This window comes from Hyperolius riggenbachi, chromosome 2 (assembly GCF_040937935.1).
Source record: "Hyperolius riggenbachi isolate aHypRig1 chromosome 2, aHypRig1.pri, whole genome shotgun sequence".
NCBI lineage: Eukaryota > Metazoa > Chordata > Amphibia > Anura > Hyperoliidae > Hyperolius > Hyperolius riggenbachi.
This window is the reverse complement of record NC_090647.1, coordinates 235,126,941-235,145,137: the sequence shown is the minus strand read 5'-3', so window position 1 is coordinate 235,145,137 and position 18,197 is coordinate 235,126,941. Positions and strand designations below refer to the sequence as shown.

General features: G+C 43.6%; 1 protein-coding gene and 1 long non-coding RNA gene across 14 annotated transcripts in view; one reads left to right on the top strand and one right to left on the bottom strand.

Annotated features, from left to right (window-relative positions):
• Positions 1-12,056, bottom strand: part of LOC137546201 (uncharacterized) — a 40,176-nt gene extending 28,120 nt beyond the window's left edge. Inside the window, exon 1 of the long non-coding RNA XR_011026195.1 lies at positions 11,989-12,056. This is a non-coding gene — a long non-coding RNA (uncharacterized lncRNA). The remainder of the gene's footprint in view (positions 1-11,988) is intronic.
• DMD (dystrophin) overlaps positions 1-18,197 on the top strand; it is a 3,066,377-nt gene that overhangs the window by 829,687 nt on the left and 2,218,493 nt on the right. The gene's annotated exons all lie outside the window — the stretch shown is intronic.

Here is an 18,197-nt window from a genome sequence, read left to right as displayed (position 1 = left end):
ATGGACAGACCAAATTCGATCGGCTGGACAGTCACTGTTCTGTCATCGAGCTACCTCAGCCCGGCGACCATATGGGCTTGAAAATCGCCATGGCCTGCACTCTTGCCATGGTGCGTACCTCAGCCTGGCAACCATATGGGCTTGAAAACCGCTATCGTCTGCACTCTCTCCTGCACTCTCGCCATGGTGCGCACCAGTCCAGCACAGCCGTCACAACACAAACAGCTGTTTGCGGTGTGTTACACAGTGAGTTTGGTGTGTTAGTGTGAAGCAATACTTTAATTACACTCACTGAGTGATGTATACACATGCAAGATGTTTTACAGCACTTTAGGCCTTTAATTTAGCATGCAATGTGATTTCTGCCCTTAAAACGCTGCTTTGCATCAAATCCAGATTTTTCCCCGGGACTTTTGGCGTGTATCCCACTCATCCATGCAAAAACTCAGATCTTAGACCCCTTGAAACATCTTTTCCATCACTTTTGTGGCCAGCATAAATGTTTCTAGTTTTCAAAGTTCCCCCCTCCCCCATTGAAGTATTTTGCGGTTTGTGAACGTTCGCAAGTTTGCAAACGTTTGCGAACCCAGTTTGTGAACCTAAAATCGGAGGTTCGGGCCATCTCTATCAGAGACCTCCAGGCAAACCTGGACTGAATTGCCTGCTATTTTGTGATAAATGATTGCAGCTCTTGTCTGAGTCATTGTAAAACAGTGGTAGGTGCTAATAGGCTAGCTAATTAGAAGTTGTCATTATATTCTTTTGTAGGGGCCTGCAGTAAAAAGCAGTTTATTCTCAAAAAATAATCCTGGCTATAGTGTATTTATCCTATGTAATAAAACCTAAGTGTCCCAGTGTCTGTGCGTTTGCGCCACTGTGCATGTGCAGCACGGACAGCTATTGGGTCAGGAAGACTGGGCCAGGGAGCCGGACGGGCGCGCGCATGCGTACTCACGTGCAGTGGTGTGACAGACCTAGAGCTCATTTTTAAATGGGCTTAGGTCAACTAGTAATACATCTCTTTGGTACTGCATGCAACTGCAATCACATGTGCTATGATCTGATATGATCCAGGAGACAGTGCTAAATCACAACCACTTAAAAGCAGCCAAATGTTAATTAATACATACATCCCCATTTTGCTGTACCACCTACGGCAGGGCTGCCCAATACGTCGATCGCGATCTACCAGTAGATCGCGAAGGACTGCTGGGTAGGTGGCGTTGGCATTTTAAAGTAGTACGCCAGACGCTGACTATGCAGCGCTGGCATGGCATACCATCTAATTGCGCTGCTCTGCCAGTAGATGCAAAGGGAGAGGCGCGGCGAGCGAGAGCCGTGTTCTGCCCACCTCTTCCTTCTCTGCCCACCTCCTTCCTCCCTGGTCCGCCCCTCTCCTTCACCATGTTGTCTGATCTCCTCTCGCTGCCTGGTGCTGCATGGCCGGAGAGGCATGCAGTACTGAGACCTGTGATTAGCGGTGATCCGAAGTGGAGAGGAGAGTGGTGGGTAAGGACGCCTATACAGGAAGTGCTTTACCGGTATACACGCCATCACCCTCCGCTCTCCTCTCCATTGCTGGTCGCCGCTAAACAGAGGTTTCGGTGCTGCATGCCCCGGGCATGCAGGGTCAGTGAAGGGGGTGGGAGAGCACAATGTGGAGGATAATAACTGTGGCTGATGGAGGGAGGGGGGCACCCATATCTAGCTATCTATATGTGGGGGACCTATGCCTAGCTATCTATATGTGGGGGACCTATGCCTAGCTATCTATATGTGGGGAACCTATGCCTAGCTATCTATATGTGGGGGACCAATGCCTAGCTATCTATATGTGGGGGACCTATGCCTAGCTATCTATATGTGGGGGGCCTATGCCTAGCTATCTATATGTGGGGGACCTATGCCTAGCTATCTATATGTGGGGGGACCTATGCCTAGCTATCTATATGTGGGGGACCAATGCCTAGCTATCTATATGTGGGGGACCTATGCCTAGCTATCTATATGTGGGGGACCTATGCCTAGCTTTCTATATGTGGGGGACCTATGCCTAGCTATCTATATGTGGGGGACCAATGCCTAGCTATCTATATGTGGGGGACCAATGCCTAGCTATCTATATGTGGGGGGCCTATGCTTAGCTATCTATATGTGGGGGACCTATGCCTAGCTATCTATATGTGGGGGACTTATGCCTAGCTATCTATATGGGGGGACCTATGCCTAGCTATCTATATGGGGGGACCTATGCCTAGCTATCTATATGGGGGGACCTATGCCTAGCTATCTATATGTGGGGGACCAATGCCTAGCTATCTATATGTGGGGGACCTATGCCTAGCTATCTATATGTGGGGGACCTATGCCTAGCTATCTATATGGGGGGACCTATGCCTAGCTATCTATATGGGGGGACCTATGCCTAGCTATCTATATGGGGGGACCTATGCCTAGCTATCTATGTGTGGGGTGCACCTATGCCTGCCTATTTTAAATGTTGGTAGATCTCTCAAGCTCAGGAATTTTAAAAGTAGCTCGCGAGTCAAAAAAGTGTGGGCACCCCTGACCCATGGAATCAATTCTGAAGAGATTTCTAGGGATGCATTTCTACATCTGGCCTTTAAATTGTGACTATATTCTGCAACACTGTAATGATATATAACACTCCCAAAGCTGCAGTTAGCCAAATATCTTACTAAATTTACATTCACATATACCCTAACATTTTTGTGGAGATCCGATATCATTATCATTCAAGCCTCTTAAGCCCCATCTACACCATAAATTTTTTTGTCAGATCCAATTCGATTTGATTCAATTCATTGATTTGATTCAATTCAATCCGACATGTCCAATCGGGATTCGATTCGATGGACATGTCGGATTGAATCAAATCGAATCAATGAATCGAATCGAATTGAATCGGACAAAAAATTGTATGGTGTAGATTGGGCTTAAGTAGCAGCTGTATTGATAGGATTTGATGCTTTATCCTGCAGCAATCAGCACAGCACTGATCCACTGTTATCACGCTTAATCTTAATGACATATGTCACAGTGAAGTACAACTGACCATAGAAATGGAAGAGTTAAAGTAATTAACGTTACGTTGTCATCTCAACAGGATGTGGAGCCTTAATAATTTTTATCCGCATTAGGGATAGTCAATGAGATATACTATTCCCAGTTGATTCAGTATTATCCTAAATTTGTATTCAATATAATGCAAATGTATAACGGACCAGTTGAATACCATCACTGTTAATCGGGGTCATCTGTTGCTTGAAATGTCCCAACTAAAGGTGGATGTTGCCCGTTGGAGATCAGGAGGGGCTCATGCGTGACATCATGCAGCGGGTGGGGGAGCAGTGTAGACAAATTGATTTTCTGTTGCAGGGGGTGAATTGATTCGCTGGGCAGATTGCATGTGGGTTGGAGGTTGGGAGTTGTGAGCCATAGGACACACCTGATTATTGGCTGAGGCGGTCTTAATAGGCCTCCTCAGCACACTTTAGTCAAGCCTATGTATGAACCTTAAGACCTGGTTAAGAAAACCATCAAACAAAACAATGTTTGGCAAGCTGCCTAAAGCATCACTTCATGGGCTCTAGCTAAACAACCAAATGGAACAATATTTTCCAAGTTGCCTTTCAGTGTCTGACACTGTGAAAAACTTCCCATGAAAATGCTAAACAACAACATTGTGTCCTGCCCTTAAATATATCACAAGTTGCTTAAAGAGACTCTGTAACAACAAAAACCTCCCCTGGGGGGTACTCACCTCGGGTGGGGGAAGCCTCCGGATCCTAATGAGGCTTCCCACGCCGTCCTCTGTCCCACGGGGGTCTCGCCGCAGCCCTCCGAACAGCCGGCGACTGTGCCGACTGTCAGGTCAATATTTACCTTTGCTGGCTCCAGCGGGGGCGCTGTGGCGACTTTCGGCACGGAAATAGACGGAAATACCCGATCTCCGTCGGGTCCGCTCTACTGCGCAGGCGCCGGAAACTTGCGCCTGCGCAGTAGAGCAGACCCGACGGCGATCGGGTATTTCCGCCTACTTCGGCGCCGAGAGGCATCAGAGCGCCTGCGCAGGAGCCAGGAAGGTAAATATTGCGTCACCGCTGCACGGAGGGCTACAGCGAGACCCCCGAGGGACGCAGGACGGCGTGGGAAGCCTCATTAGGATCCTGAGGCTTCCCCCACCCGAGGTGAGTACCCCCCAGGGGCCGTTTTGTCGTTACAGTTCCTCTTTAAAGTAAAAGATCCAAGGTCCTTCTAACCATTTTAAAACTCTTAATTCTCTATTCCTCATTGACAACATTGTATTCCATGGAAATTCTGCAGTTCCGTAGAATACTGGAAATTGGCCCAGCATGCTGCTAACTGTTGATTTGCCAGTGCATCTGGCCAGTTAGAAATAAACAGAATGCTTGGGGTTCATAAGCTAGAACTAAAGGCTAACAAATGATCAATATGCTTAACTACCTACAGCCCGCGTCACACCAATGGCCGTAGCCGTGGCGGCAGCCCCAGGACAGCCTAACTCCAATTGGCATCAAATCCTGGGGCCGGCTACTGCAGGAGATTGCGCACAGGCTGCGTGCGCATTTCCTGTTGGTAGGCGGAGCGGAACTCAACCTTCAGTCTCCAAGCGGTGATCGCCACTCTGGAGACTGTTAGATCTTTTTACTGAGTACAGCGCTGCAAACCACGGCAGCGCTGTGGGGACACCTGTGTGACACGGCTGTCCCACTGGGGCGCAAGAGAGGGATCAGCTTAAGCCTATGACAGCCAATCGCTATGGAGGGTTTCAGAGGGGAAAAAAATGTTTATTTAAAAAAAATGACAATAAATATTTGCAAAAAAAGAAACAACAACTGGGGGGTGATCAGACCCCACCAACAGAGAGCTCTGTTGGTGGGGATAAAAGGGGGGGGGGATTACTAGTGTGCTATGTTGTGCGGCCCTGCAGCTTGGCCTTAAAGCTGCAGTGGTCCATTTCACTAAAAATGGCCTGGTCCATAGGGGAGTTTAGCACTGTGGTCCTCAAGAGGTTAAGATGGTGTTAGGATAAATCATTTGTTAATACAATAACGTTTAATGGTCATTAAATAGGAAAGTTGGACAATACAGATGTAATATTATTATTTTTATTATGTAGTATTTATATAGTGCCAACATCTTCTGCAGCACTATACAGAGTATATATTGTCTTTTACTTTACTGTCCCTCATAAAGGTTTACAATCTAATCTATGTATAAATACATGCAAAAATAAATGAAATTATCATGAAAACAACCAACAATGGGTACATGTTTTAGGTAGAACCCAAATAACAAAGACAAAACAACAGAGAAGGACCTTGCCCTTGCAAGCTTACAATCTAGAATAAAAGAGCACAGCTAAATAAAGCAATGAACTAGAGCAGATGAAAAGGTAGACTATTTGAGAGTTGGTTTGGAAGTGTCAATACATGTGTAACGATTGGTGTCAGCAAGAACAGATTTCTCTGATTATTGGTGATCTGCAGTATCATCAATAATACAAACGTTATACCTGATTATGTGTGATCTGCAGAATCACCAATAATACTGGTATAGCCAGGACCAGGACAACCAATGTGAGGGTATGTGTTTGGTGCAACAGTAATGATAGAGATACTCGCTATTCCCAGAGGAGCTGGGAGCTATGCGCATATCTATGTAACACAGGAATACAAACTCCAGCAAGCTGGAGATACATGCAATAGTAAGATAGTTCACCCGAGGAGCGGGTGGAACTATGTTAACTAAGAGTGTACTGATCACCCAAGGAGTGGGTGATTCAGACGGTACTGTAGTCACTATTACCTGAGGGGCAGGTAGAGGTGATAATACTGTATTGACTATTCACCTGAGGAGCAGGTGATTCAGACTGTACTGCAGCTACTAATCACCTGAGGAGCAGGTGATTCAGATAGTACTGCAGCTAGTAATCTCCTGAGAAGCAGGCGATTCAGACTGTACTGCAGTTACTGACCACCTGAGGAGCAGGTGATTCAGATAGTACTGCAGCTAGTAAACTCCTGAGGAGCAGGTGATTCAGACAGTACTGCAGCTACTGACCTACTGAGGGGCAGGTGATTCAGACAGAACTGCAGCTAGTATTCATCGGACAAAGCAGGTGATACTGGCAGAGATTCCCTCACCAGTGACTAGGCTCACTGGTGAGGATAGAAGAGTCAGACAAACAGGTTTGGCAATGAGCGGACAAATACGGTACAGAGACAGAAAGCTAGATCAGAGTAGTATTTCAGGCAGAGTGGGCAACTATATCAGATAGGCAAAGGTACAGGATCAGTAAGCAGAAGAGTAGCCAAGCTAGCAGAAGGTCATAACAAATAATACAGTTAAATTAGTAATTTAAGCTATCAACAGAATCTGGCTAAGTGTGGATCCCCAGCTCCAGCTGGTTCTAGCACACTTTGGGATCTGACTAGGTCTGAGTGCTAACACGTAGCATTTGCAACAGCAGACGCGGAGCAACTAAATGACCTGTCCTATATATACTGCAAGCGCTCCACACCGCCGCCCCAGTCACTCAGCCAATCCGGAGCATAGCTGGAGTCAGCTGATCACCTGATCAGCTGACTCCCCTTATAGATGCATAAAGGTCCTGTCACCTGGCGCGCGCGCGCGTAGCCCTTAGTCTGTGAGCAATAGAGGGACCAGGCAGAGCACCAGCGTGTAGCCGGGCGGCAGAGACTGCCAGCTTTGAAGCAGAGATGGCCACCATGCCGCTTGCTGTTGCGGCCGTATCTCCGCTATTCATTACAACATGTCTGGATAGTGATTACATCAAAACAAAGAAAGAGAGCTATCCACACCACCAAATAATTAACACAAAAATCTCTTGTTATATTTTATTAAGGAACATAACTCAATTGGAGAATACAATTTGTCAAGAGCAGTCAATTACAAACACTGGGAACCTTGCATATATGATCATTATTACAAACAATAATGCATCATTGTATTGGGATACACATAGAACCAGTAAACAAAGCAACAACATTAATCATGAAGACATGAATATGTAAGATTAGAAATGGACATCACTATCAAAATACTGTGCTGCTTAGAAGTACCTTCTGCTAATTCTCTTGCATTGAATAGTGCTGATTATGACAAATGATATGCTTGTCTGAAAAGGTATGTGATACCTGAAGGTCTTGAGGCTCAAAGCATGATGGATGTGGTACTGAACAGGGTCTGCGAGGAGTATGACAGTGTGAGGAGGTAACCAGGACGAAAGATAAGTGTTTCATATGCAGGGTGAGGCCTGTGATTAGGATATTTTTGTAACGATTGGTGTCAGCACGCAGAGAGAATCTGATTATTGGTGATCTGCAGTATCACCAAAAATGCAGATATATACCTGATTATTGATGATCTGCAGCATCACCGATAATACAGGTATATTGCTAACCTCTGGACACCTATAGGTATGTGAGTGTTTGGTGTAACAGTAATACTTTGAGCAATGCACCAACAGTGCTGGAATACTGCTTGGGAAGGCACAGGAACCTTTCAGCAGCCTGAGGCTCTCCAAGGGGAGGAGTCAGGCTGGAGGTAGGAAGGACCAGGGAGTGAGTGACACCCGATGGTGGATGTCACTATCTGGTCTGGAGACTATCTCTTAAGGGGAGAGATAGCTCTCGAGGTCGGGCACGCCTGGTCGTAATCAGATTCGGTATCCAAGGCAAGCAGGGTCTGGCAACGGTATATCAGATATGCGAGGTACAAAATCAGAAGACAGAGGAGTAGTCAAAAAAGCAATAAGTCATAACAGATATCAAACAATGCCTAGTCTGAGTGCGAGGTCCTTGGTCTCAGCACCCTGGAACTAGTCTGAATAAATACACAGATTAACAGTACTAGTAAACTGGCTAAGTGTGAATTCCCAGGTCCACTTGGTTCTAACACACTGTAGGATCTGACTAAAGCTCTGAGTGCGTCCACGTAGTGATTGTAACGGCAGACAACCAGCAACTGACAAGCAAGTAGTATATACGCCGCCCCGCCCGAACCACTCAGCCAATCAGGAGTCCAGCAGGAATCAGCTGATCATCCTGATCAACTGACACATCTCCTGCTGGCATAAAGGTCCTGACTTCTGGCGCGCGCCTGCGTAGCTCTAAACCTGTGTGAACTAACAGGCTCAGCCACACCAGCTGCACGCTGCTGCGTGCAAACCGCCGCGCTGGACGCGGAATCAGCCGCCTGACTGTTGTTGCATGCGGCGGCTTTTCCGCGTCCCGCTCTGCCGCCAGACATGCTTCCGCGTGCAAACCGCCGCACTGGATGCGGAATCAGCCACCTGCTCAGTAGCACTCGCGGCGGCTTTTCCGCGATCTTTCACAATTTTAGAGTAAATTGGATAAGAAATAAATGGAGGGGACAGGTTCTGCAGTATGTTGCTTGGTGTGGAATCAACAGAAGATTATTATGATTTTTATTGTGGACAGTAGTATTTTATCTTATTTCATAAATGTCATAGGTTTACTTTAAATATGTAATAAAGTATAAGGTGTACAGCCTATTGTGTTGTTAGCTGTCGGGAGTTTAAAGAACTCAGCTAACTCAGCTGAATTACTGCTAAAACGCTTATTAATAACTAATGCAAACACCATAATGCTGCCCTTTCCAACATTTCCCACACATGCTATTGGAGATAACAGGTTTTCCTATTCAATAGGAACTATAAATACTAACTATGATGATTTATTATATTTACTGTTTGGATGTACATTTTTATTTGCAAAATAAATTAAAATGCAAAAAGGTTTTGTCTGGGAAACATAAGGTGCACACAATGGATAAAAAAAAATATTGTATATTTAGTACCTTTTATTTAATTAAACATTTGTATGTCTCAGAAATATTTTGATGAAGGTCAGATCTTAAGGACTTCTTTATTCCTTTATTTACCCTGATTGTGTTATCACATAGTAACAGTATGGAAAAGAAAATGTATAGTGATTTTCCAAGATATCTGAAATCCAATTATTAGGGTTACCCTTTAACTAGTCTTCACATTATAAAGTATTTTTAATTTAAAAAAAGTTTCTCTACCTAGGCAGTAGTTTTTACAATACATCAGTCCTTCATTGTGTAAGTTTGAGGAACTGAAGATAACTGTTTGCCAGGATCTTTTTTGGTTTGAAAGGGTAAAGCAAAGCAAAGCGTTTGAAGAGAAAACCATTGCTCTTTATAAAACTGTTCCTGTCTGTCCTTCTCCATTATTTTAGTTTATTTACATATACATTGATCTAAACAATGAGAAAGTGCTTTGCCATTGGAACAGCAAAGCTAAAGGCTCAGACACATGTGCAACTTTTCTACCCAACTATCATCTAAATTTGGTCTGTTGGAGAATAGTTCAGTGTGTGTATGTGTGGCAAACGACTAGACGAGCGACTGATAACAGGCGGTTTGCCCAATCCAAGAGGTGGATCAACTCACACGACTGTTGGATGGATGTCATGCAGTTGGCCACATGTGTACAAGTCGTTTGAATAATATGTAATTATTTTGAATGCAGCCATAGCGTGCAGTCCATCATTCTGTTTATGTACACAGTAGGCAAATGAATTGGTCATTCAGTTGGTTGATGCATGGAAAATACAAGTTGTGCAATCTCTTGGTCGTGCGGTTGGTCATGTCGTTAGGTTGGTCATGTGCTTTTGTTGAATGTGTATACGAAACTTAAGGGATACTATCCTGATCTTCAGTTGCATCTCCCACTAGGACTTCCTACTGGTCTATTGACCTAGACAAATGGAACGCTTGACAGGGATGAGTTGCCTGTCCTTAGCACTGGACAACGGTACCCTTGTAAAGTACACTCATTGTCAGTAGTCATGGGGGCTCTTACAGTTAAGATGGCAGAGCAGAACATTCATAAGTTCAGCCATGTTGAGAAAAACTACTATGAATGGGGGGGGGGGGGGGGGGTAATGAGTTAAATAAGAAGGGCACACTCTTTTTATATATTTTTTCAGTGATAACAAACTGTATTAGAGTTAGTTTGTAGCACGTAAGACAGTTCAGCAAAGCAATAGTGATTTAAGACCAATATTCATGTGGCTTATTCGTTTTGCATTGACGTCACAAGCACTAACTTAATATTTCAACCAGTGACGAATCTATGATGCGGGCTGTTAGTTTACTCACATGAGGCAAGTTTACTCTTTGAATTGAATCAAACAGCTAACTATTCCATAAGTTATCATGTCATTATTTAAATCATACCCTTTTAGCTCTTATCAGAAAAAAAGTACATTGCCCTGTGTCAGGAACCGGCCCGCGGCACGCCTGCGTATACGGTTCCCGACTGCGGGTTTGACCAGATCAAGCAGGGAGAAGCCTTATTCGAGCTACAAACAAGGCTGTGACCCCTCAAAAGCTCCTTACTGCCACCACTAGCGGTCTGCTAGACACGTCCACTCGGCTGTCGGGTGCTCACCACGCAATCCGCGTTTTCATATTCGGGTCAGCTTTGCGCTTTAGGCCGAATACGGGAACACACACACGCACAGTTGCAATCTTACACTGTAGTGAAGCAAAACCACTAACAGTCGTTCCGAACGATACTGTTAGCTACTCTGCTGTCGAGCTACTCGCACTGGCGTTTTCGTACGTTGGGTCAGCTGCGTGCTTTAGGCCAATGTATGACAAACGCCCCCACACACAATGCAATTACAATCTCATACGGTAGGGTTACTCAAACGTACAATTAGGCATGGATTTATACACAGTTGCACTTCAGTCTCTTCTAGGCTATGAGTGTTGGTTTAGTACAGCAGAAGTCAAACTTATTTAAATAATGATTTAATATTCCAGGAAAATGTGGAACAATGCAGAACTTAATATATACAAAAGATGTACAAAAAAACAAAGTAAAAAAGTTACAAAGATAAAAGTTACAAAAATACACAGGATATTTGCGTAAAAATAAACGGGGGAAAAAGAGAACGTTACCAGCTTAGGTTAGAACGTTGTTTGACGGGAGGACGCTGTTTTTTCGACCAGGAGTTGCGATCATCCCTAGCAATGCGCTACCTCCAGGAGACGATTCTTTCTAGGCATCTGGCTCTGCTTTTTATACTGTGAGATATGCCCAGAGGCTGCAAATTCCTTGGGGAGGGGAGGAACTAGTTTTAAAAGTGTATTTTGCAGCAGATCAAAGGTGGGGACTTGACTGCTCTTGGCATAATAAGCCATTTCCTGGCCAGATTCAGTTTCTTGCCCCAAGACTAACGCAATTTCCCCGTTTGTGACATCACAGTCTGCCGAGCCACTTGTCACATCTGGGCTAGGTGTGACATGTGAATTTCAAGGTTTTTCCTGTCTCAGTTTTCAGGTCATCAAAAAGGACTTCCCCCATGCCAGGTGACCATTGATTAAGGCTTCCTCAACCTTCCAGCAGGCCTGTCATATGTAAATGTCAAACATTCCTGTCCACTTTGAACTTGGCAGACTCACTTAGTCAGATATTGTTTTGACCAACAGGCAGCCGTCTACATTAATACAAAAGATCAAAGCAATGCCCCACATTTGCAGGGTGGCAGACAAAAGGGAACCTAATTACCTGTTTCTGGCTGTCCAGAGGAACTGTATGCTAATGTCGGTCTATTGACACACACACACAATCACATGAACAGTCCATGAATCTAGCCTGGCATATCTACACCTTTGACATAATACACAGCAGATTAGAAAAATGATAGAAATATACTCCTGTATTCAGCCTCATAACTAGCTGCTATATTCTTGACACCCTGTGCTTTTTATTCTTTTTTTAATCTTATCTACGCAATACAATTTCAACATGCGTCTGCACTTCATTGAAGTTGAAGTGCAGACATACCCCCTAGTGACATCACAATTTTATCTTTGCATGAGTGCAAGGACCACTTTGTTTCTCTAAAGCTGAATACTCACCTAAAGAACGTAGGAAGATAGATTACAGCAACTTCCCACGATGACGAGCATTCCCTGATCCATCCTCCTGCAATGGGCAAATGCAATGTCACATGACAGATACAAACAAGATCTCAAATGATTGCGGTACTTTGTGCAGAAGTCATCGATCTTAAAGATTCAATCCACCATGACGGTCATTGTTGCCGCACATAGCCAAATATCATTTGCATAATTGTGCACCTGTACCAGTGTCGTGAGATAGGATTGCTCATTGCTTGCAAATCGGTGGTCGGGAAAAATTATCCAAAAATTGCATAGTGGGTATGGGTGTTCCAGGGTAACAGCGTGGGTGGGCACTATAAGTGCGGTATGTGGAGAGAAGAGCCATGCCAGAGTGAGATGGAGCTGCTCTAGCTATACTTAGTATAGCTAGAGCTGGTGGCGTGAGCGGTGGTGCTTGACGTCGAGTGCGCGGAGATCTTCAATAAAGGTGAAGGTTGCAAGATTAGAGGATATTGACATGTTACATTTCAGAGGAAATTGGCGTGGGGACTCTTTTTTAAAGGTAATAGTAAGTATTTCTGGTTAATTAAGATTAAAGGACTGTTTTTGTTTTGTGTTCTTATTTAATCTAACTCTTTGTGGAAATAGTACACCTATACTCAGTTCTCCTGGGAGGGTGGCGGGCATCTGGTGGTCCCCTTCTTAAAGGGGACTCCCAGATGCCACCCTGACCCCCCAGGGCACCGTCGACCCCCACCTCCTCCTGGGGTACCAAAGCTGGGGAAGAGCCCTTGTCCGTGGATTGGACAAGGGCTCTGGGGGGAGGAGGAGGCTTGGCAACCCCTCTCCCTAGAACCCTCATACCATGGACCATGCGGGCTGGTATAGCTCAGGGTGCAAAGCCCCAAGCAGCCGGGGCTCCACATTCTGGCTATCCTAGCACTGCATGGGGAACTTGGGAAACATGGGATTAAAGAGGCTTGGGAGGGGGACACCACATTTTTTTTAATTTCTCACACTCTGAACATTAAAAAAAATGTTTCAAACAATAGGTAAAATAAAGTTGCCAAGGATCTTTATACAGCCATATTGCGGTTGTATAGCGATCCCTGGCCAAAGTGTTGCCACTTCCACAGGGTTTAACCCTGGAAACCCCATCATGAAATTCATTGCTCTTTCTTATGATATATGTAACTACCATCAAGTTTGCTACATTATCTGTCATTTACCCAATTTAAATGTATTCTTTTTTACTATGAAACTTTAAAATTGATTTTCTACAAAATTATAGGGTCTTTTTGAATTTTTTGTTCTTCTTATACCCACTGTCCCCCTCCATGTACCCTGCAAATTCAGTGTTTCTAGCACATAAGGGGGCTTTGCTATTAACAACAATTCAAAACCATTTTTCTTATCGTAATTTTGAAATCAACTTTCTCAAAAACTACAAGTTCCTTTTGTAAATATTTTCCCCACTTGTTCCCACTGTTCTCCTTAGCATACCTCACAAATTAGGTGATTATAGCACGTATGGGGTCCTTGCTATTTACCGCAAAAATGTGCACCATTTTCTTAAATGCAATTTGCTAAACTGTTTTGGCTAAAAGTTGTGGTACCACCCAAAGTTCAATAAGATTCTCACAAGCTGCTAGAGGTGTTCTTGTTTGTCCCTCTGTGCAAACACTGTATATATGTATATATGCAAAACAAAAGAAAAAACAGGGCACCGAGAGCCCAATAGTGCAATATAGTTTTAACAGAGAAAATCTGTCTAGATAGTTCGTGCAGAAATATACTCACAAAAAAGGGTCACCAGCAGGCAACCACTTGAAAGGCAGGTGGGGAGAATTGGTACCCGACCCCACTCGGGTATAAAAGTCGCTCTCTGTAGACAGGAGAAAAAAGGGGGCGTACCCCTCCACCAAGGGTGGATAAGTAATATGTATCAAACGCAGATAGAACAGAGGCGCCAAAAAGAGTAAAAACACTATTATTTAAAAACAGTAAAAAGAGGGAAGGTAAGGTGGACTTACCTCCCTCTAGCAGTGGAAAACAAAACTCTGAGGTAGAGTAGAATGCATTTATTAAACAGTGTAACTCCTAAAGATGCAACGCGTTTCGCGGGCCACAGCACCGCTTCCTCAGGCTATACAGGAGTTCAAAAAAGCTGTATCCAATCCAAGTATTGAATGAGTGCCTCTGTCTGACAGAGGCACTCATTCAATACTTGGATTGGATACAGCTTTTTTGAACTCCTGTATAGCCTGAGGAAGCGGTGCTGTGGCCCGCGAAACGCGTTGCATCTTTAGGAGTTACACTGTTTAATAAATGCATTCTACTCTACCTCAGAGTTTTGTTTTCCACTGCTAGAGGGAGGTAAGTCCACCTTACCTTCCCTCTTTTTACTGTTTTTAAATAATAGTGTTTTTACTCTTTTTGGCGCCTCTGTTCTATCTGCGTTTGATACATATGTATATATGCATTTAAGGAAAAGATGCATTTTCTTTACTTAAAAGCATAAATCCTTTTTTTTTTTAATGTGTTACAGACTAATGTCAGGATTTGGCTACAACTATTTTTTTAATCTTTTGTTTAATCCAATCTTCACTATGATAACAGTGTAATATTTTCATAAGTGCCACATAAAGGACATATTGGAATGCTATAGCTTTCAGTACTGCACCTATAAAACTGGAAAATGTGCTTGGTATGACTGATGCATCCACATCACAGGTTTATTTGGCTACCAGGGTAACCTATTTAAATAGTTTCATGCTTCAGTAGAGATGGTAACATCTGCTTGTCCTCCATGTTTCAATACCTACTAATTTTTTCTTTATATGCACTTAGCAAAACGGCAAACCTTACACAAACTTGACCAGGGTGTTTATGTAACAAACTGAATTACACTTTTGCAAATGTCATACATTTTTAAATAACACACACACACACACACACACACACACACACACACACACACACACACGCACGCACGCACGCACGCACGCACGCACACACACACACACACACACACACACACACACACACACACACACACACACACACACAGTATATTCAGAGTATGTCTAAGTATTTATTGAATATACATACTGTATATTTTGGCGTATAAGACTACTTTTTAACCCTTGAAAATCTTCTGAAAAGTCAGGGGTCATCCTATATGCCTGGTGATATGCCCTATCTCGTTACTGACTCTCAGATCTCACTGCTGAGGACTGTAGTGAAGCGGCACAGGCACACATGAGCGAGATCTGAGAGGCAGAGAAGGGGGTAAATAGGATGCAAGGGTAGGCCAGAAGGGTGAAAGAGGTGTCTTTTATGGGCACAGTGTGATCTATTCTTACATACCGCTCTAATAAACAGGTGGACAAGGAGAGCTGACCAATCCACTTAGGGAGAGGTAGAGTTGACCAATCCAACAATCGCCTATATACTGGGTACCACATACAGTACAACACCAGTATCTATTCTTCCATAGCACAAGTATATGATTTTTTTTTCTTTGGAGTACATTGGTAGAGAGTATGTCTTATATGGCGAGTATATCCCAAACTCTATATTTTAACTGGAAAAGTTGGGGGGTTGTGTTATACACAAACACTGGTCCACATGACAGCCCAGGGGCCCCAGGTCTCTTGTGTTATACACCAAGTCGTCATATACGCCGGAATATATGGTAAATCTTTGTGTTTAAAATGCTATTAAATAAATGTAATAGAGAATGCATCACATAAGACCTTAATGCTTTCTTTCTCCTTAAACTTTCAAATCAGAAAATTTTAATTTGTGTTGGCAAATGAAGCTGTTAGCCTCAAACTTCATAGAGCTCGTCTGTCTACTTGGTTCGCCTGGAGGTGCCCAAACAGCTGGTTAATAATACCCTTCATTACCTAAAGTAAAACTATTATTAGCTAGCTGCTGCCACTAAACAATTCATTTGAAACTGAATTAAGCCATCTTAAGAAACTCTGAATTTGAATAAAATAATTAAAATTAAGATTATAATATCTATTGTAATCTATAGCAATTTAGCCACATTAATGTATCTTTCTTACACTGCTGTTTATTGTGTTATTTGAGTCTTAGGGTGCCAAACCCAATTCCGAGCACGACACAGTCAATATTCCTGATTTTTTGATAAATATATAGTTTCTTTCTACATTAAAATGCAAAATGTCATATAGTAAATATCAAATGTATATATGTCTAGCTCCCCAAAAAATTCTACATATTTTCAGAATTTGTGTCTCTCCAGAGCATTTTACTAAGATAAGCATCGTAAGGGTCTTTTTTATCTCATTGCAGAGGATTGTTTGCATATTTTATAGCTCCCAATGCTTGTTAGATGTGCAGAACATACCATGAAGTGCGTTTCATAGGCAGTTTTGTGGTTAAAGCAACCGTTAAAATGTTGCATCTGTCACTCAGTTCTGTCAACTGAAATGCCCTTGCCTGAAGGGAGCTAGATCCATGTTTTACATACTTTTGTTTAGAAAGATTTTCTTAATAACCTAAACTCATGAATAAAAATGGGTGGAATTGGAAATAAAAACTTGCTTTTATGTAAATTTATAAAGAAAATAAAAAATGAAGTTATTTTATTTTATTTATGTTAACAGAAACAGTATAGAATAAAAAAAGAGTTAAGTGTCTGCCAGGACACAGTTTATAGATTGAAAGTAGTTATGCAAGCTATAGATATTCAACTAGATAAGTCAGGATTTTATTTTATTGTAACAGCACTGCCTCGCTATTCCTCCAGTCAGTGGTGTAACTAGATCGTTGGCGCCCTCCTGCAAAAATGTTCAGGTTGTTCCCAAACAGGGTGAGGGTGGCAGACCTTCTCCTTTACTCCCCTTTTAGGGCCCCCATCCTGTGATCTTTTGCAGGGGTGTAACTATACTCATCTGGGCCCCTCAGCAAACACGGTCTTCACAGGAACGCCTGCAGCAAACAGGTTCCTCTCCTGGGGTACGAGGCCCTGCTCCTCCTCTCTTCCTTTTTGCAGATTGCAGCAGAGCTGTGTAAATATATTTGCCTGCTCTTGTCACATCTGGTCTCCTCTTTCTCCTGGCACCACTCCCTCTGCTGCATGCCTGGCTCCCACTGCATATGACTGGAAGCCAGAGCGAGTGGCTGCCAAGAGTGAGAAGGAGACCTGACATGATGAGAGCACAAAACAGCACAGCTCTGCTGCACTCTGTAAAAGGGAAGGAAGGAGGAGGGGGCCCTAATAGCCCCCTGCCCCGCTTTATAAGGTAAATTTTTAAGTGCCTGCTCTCCTGGCTGTCATCCCATTTCAGGACAGATCAGCACAGCAGTGGATGCACCTGGGGTACATCAGGGATCCAACGCTGGAAAAGAGAAGACTCAACACTACTGATGCATTAATGATGCATTAATCTGTGCATCTGTTAAAACAATGCTGAAATGACTGTTGGGGGAAAAAAAGTCAAATACTCATCCATGGAAAGGGAACGCTCTGGATCTCATTAGAGTCCTACCAGTTTTCTCTCGGTGTCCTGGTTCCAGTGCTCTCCCTCCCCATTAAAATTTTCCACCACTAGGAGACTTCTAAAGGTCTTGGAAGCACTTGTGGCCCATTCATGCTTCTGAAGACAGGCGGCACTGTGCACTTGCACATGCGCAGTATGGAGCCGCCCATCTTTTAAAACATTAATGTCAAGGATGCGCTCCCATCCCTGGCAGTGTTCTGCCCCTGTGCAGTAGTACTGCCCTAGTGCAGAACGCTCATAGCCACAGGAACGCAGGCTTTCATGCAGTATTGCATCTTATAGGAGCCACCTGGGGAAACGGCGAGGGATGAGCAGCCTCAAGGGGGCTTAACAAATCCCCAGGTAAGTATGGTACCTCTGAGATGCATCTCGTCTCAGGTACACCTTATTGTCATTATGACAATGACAAGAGTGCTTACAAAGCCTTCCAAGGACCCCTGAAGGCATATTGACCAGTTGGCCAAATATCTTTTATGGGGATGACAGTGCTGGAACAATGACATTGAGAGCTCTATGAGATCCAGAGCCTTCCTTCTCCATAGGTGAGTGTCTGACCTTTTTTCCCCACAGTTGCGTTAGTGTCACTTTAAATGATGCTGATATATATTTTCATGTGTTTTGGACCAGTTCTCAGATTAGCCCTCTTTACGTTCAGGTTGGTAATGACCTGAGTAAAGTTCTGCCTGT